Below are 2,949 nucleotides of genomic sequence, written 5' to 3'. Positions count from 1 at the left end.
CCAACAAACCACACATTAAAATACAGACATGAGCAGTTGTTTGCTGCCTGCAGAATAATGAGATGGGCATGGCAATGTCACATTGCAGCACAGTAGGTTATCACTGAAGCTGACATTCCTCGGGATATTGTTGCTTGGTAAGACCAGACATGTCTATCACGGCAAACTTCACTGGGGTTTATCTGTTAATGTGCGCATGTCCCAGAATGAAAGCAATGGATTCAGACTTTTCACAGTTGGGTGGCTGTGCTGTGGGATTCTTTTCACAGCCATAGCTCCCAACAGGAATGTTTGATGGATGAGAGGTAGGAAAAGAGGAAGAGAAAGAGTGAATCTCAGAATTTTGGGTCTAATCCTGAAACAGATAGTGGAGACAGAGAGAGAGAGAGATCTGTCACTTTTGGATCGAGTTCTAGGATTTGTTAGGCTGCTTTACTCTCAGATATGTTTGCACTCATTTTTACTCAATGTTTTATTTATAGGACTTTTTCAAAAAAGTTTGTTTATTTACAGCATGCTAACTATAAACAATATAATCCCACATGAGGTCCATAAGCTGTCACTCTGCCTCGAATCTCATCATCATCCTATGACCATGACATGCTCATGACGAAGGTCCTTATTAAATATTCAGGAAATAACCCTTTACCTCTACCTGAGAGAGCGATCATAAAACTGGAACTGAGACTGGGAAATTCCTTAGCTGTTTGTATAGAAAAGAATGGTGATCTTTCTTTATAAGATGTAGTTTCTCTCCCAGAGCTGAAAGAAAGATGAGTAGGCTATAAGTCTTAACAGTGACCAATCAAAAGACTCCCAAAACAATCCACAGCAGTTTACTGAATCACTGAAGTCTGTAGAATAGGTTGATCATCATTGTGACTAATAGCTCACACCTTTCAATCACAGATGTTACATAGGTCTTGCCTCTCTCTTCGCCATCTTGACTATTTAGACAAATTTTTCTAGTTTTTCCATTACCTCAGAACAAAAAATTATTATTATATGATTCAAAAGTTTTACAATACATTACGCTGTTGGTAGCCTTGAGGAGTGGATATTGTTGATTGATTCAGTCGGCAACATTTGTGCAGAGAAACAGAGTTAACATCCCAGCTCCTTGAGGCATTCAGGAAAGTACACTCACCTGAATTGTTCACTCTGTTTCTCCCAATCACTGCGGCCTGCCCAGCTGAGTACGCCCACCATTTTCTGTATCTTTCATTTCTAATTTAGGATCACTGCAATATTTTACTTTACAGTTACACTATTTGTGGTTTTAAACTGGCCCTTTTGTATTTTCAAACTTATCGAGATTGTTCACTTTTAATGTTCACATCCATGATTGTGTGCACAACAAAAAAGCACGATTATTTTAAAAGCACGATTATTTTAAAAGCAATATACTTTGGATGATGGAATGCTGAGACAAAAAAAATGAGAATGTTGGAGAAACTCAGTAGGTCTGGCAGCATCTGTGGAGAGAAAGCATATTTGGTATTTCAAGTGCGACATGACTCTTCAGATTTGAAGAGGGCTTGAAATGTCATGGGTTTTATGCTGTAGCAAAATGAGGCAGATGTGTTATTATGAATCTTTTCCCTTTACCAATACAATTTTGCCTGTCCAACAATTCAAGCATTTTCAGTTTTTGTTTTAGATTTAAGCCTTTGCTACATTTTTTTACATATCCTACTAATAACATCAGAGCTATTTGAAAAAGTCAACTTACAGCTTCGAAAGCAATGTACCCTTTTGGCCCCTGAGCTTTGAGGAGAAGACATCTTGCTTGGTTTAGATTAGATTCCCTAATCTTAACAGGCCTTTCAGCCCAACAAGTCCACACAAACCCTCCGAAGAGTAACCCACCCACACTTGTTCCCCAATCCTGTATTTACCCTTGACTGGTGCACCGAACACTAGGGGCAATTTAGCATGGCCAATTCACCTAACCTGCACCTTTTTAGACTGTGGGAGGAAACCCATGCAGACAGGGCAGAATGTGCAAACTCCACACAGACAGTTGCCAAGGCAGGAATCGAACCCAGGCCCCTGGTGCTGTGAGGCAGCAGTGCTAACCACTGAGCCACCATGCCATCTCACAGTTTAGTACGAATGATCAGGTACTAGTACTTTAGATAAGGCCTCCTTTGCATTGTTCATTGATTCCAGTAGAACATCTTTCAGAATTATCCATCAGTAAGAAATCACGGGTTCAGTTCCTGTGCTGACCGAGGTTGGTTTCTGTATTGTAACGTATTGGTTAGCTCAGTTGGTGAGTGATATAAAATGTACGTTCGGTTACTGTGTGAGATGATGTTGCCAACAAGTTTCTGTCATCTCAACCTTACCTGAGGCATGATGACAATCAGGTAAAACTAATCTTTTATTGCCTCAACTTCTGCTTCTCTTTCTTATTCATAACATAAGAAAGTGGGTGTAGATATTGTGGTATTGGAGTATGCAAAGAGTTATAATACAGTTAACTGTTATTGTACAGACATTACATTTCCCAGATCCCTATTATTAACGTAATAAACCACAGGAGAGGAGTATGTTCCCATTCTGGCGTCATGCTTCAAATGATTCCCTGTAAGACGGAGTATCAGATCACATGTCACACGTCACAGTGACAACACTGTGATTAAAAGCAAAAGTCTGTGGATGTTGGAAATAAAAAGAGAAAATGTTGAAAATTCTTCGGAAGAAGAGCCATATTGCTTTTGAAATGTTACCTCTGTTTCCTCTCCATGGATGGTGCTATTCCTCCTGAGTTGCTCCAGCAATTTCTATTTCTCTAATATGGTTTGTCTGTTAAAGATGTACTGATGGACTGATTGTCAGATATGACAGAACAACTTCAGCCTTCTCTGGCTTGTGTACTTGATGCTAAGAGTTGAGGAGAAATATTTTTACTCGAGAGGTTTTGGGAGTTTAGAACTCACTGGA

Source organism: Chiloscyllium plagiosum, chromosome 6, assembly GCF_004010195.1.
Source record: "Chiloscyllium plagiosum isolate BGI_BamShark_2017 chromosome 6, ASM401019v2, whole genome shotgun sequence".
NCBI classification, from domain to species: Eukaryota; Metazoa; Chordata; class Chondrichthyes; order Orectolobiformes; family Hemiscylliidae; genus Chiloscyllium; species Chiloscyllium plagiosum.
Note: the sequence above shows the minus strand (reverse complement) of the source record.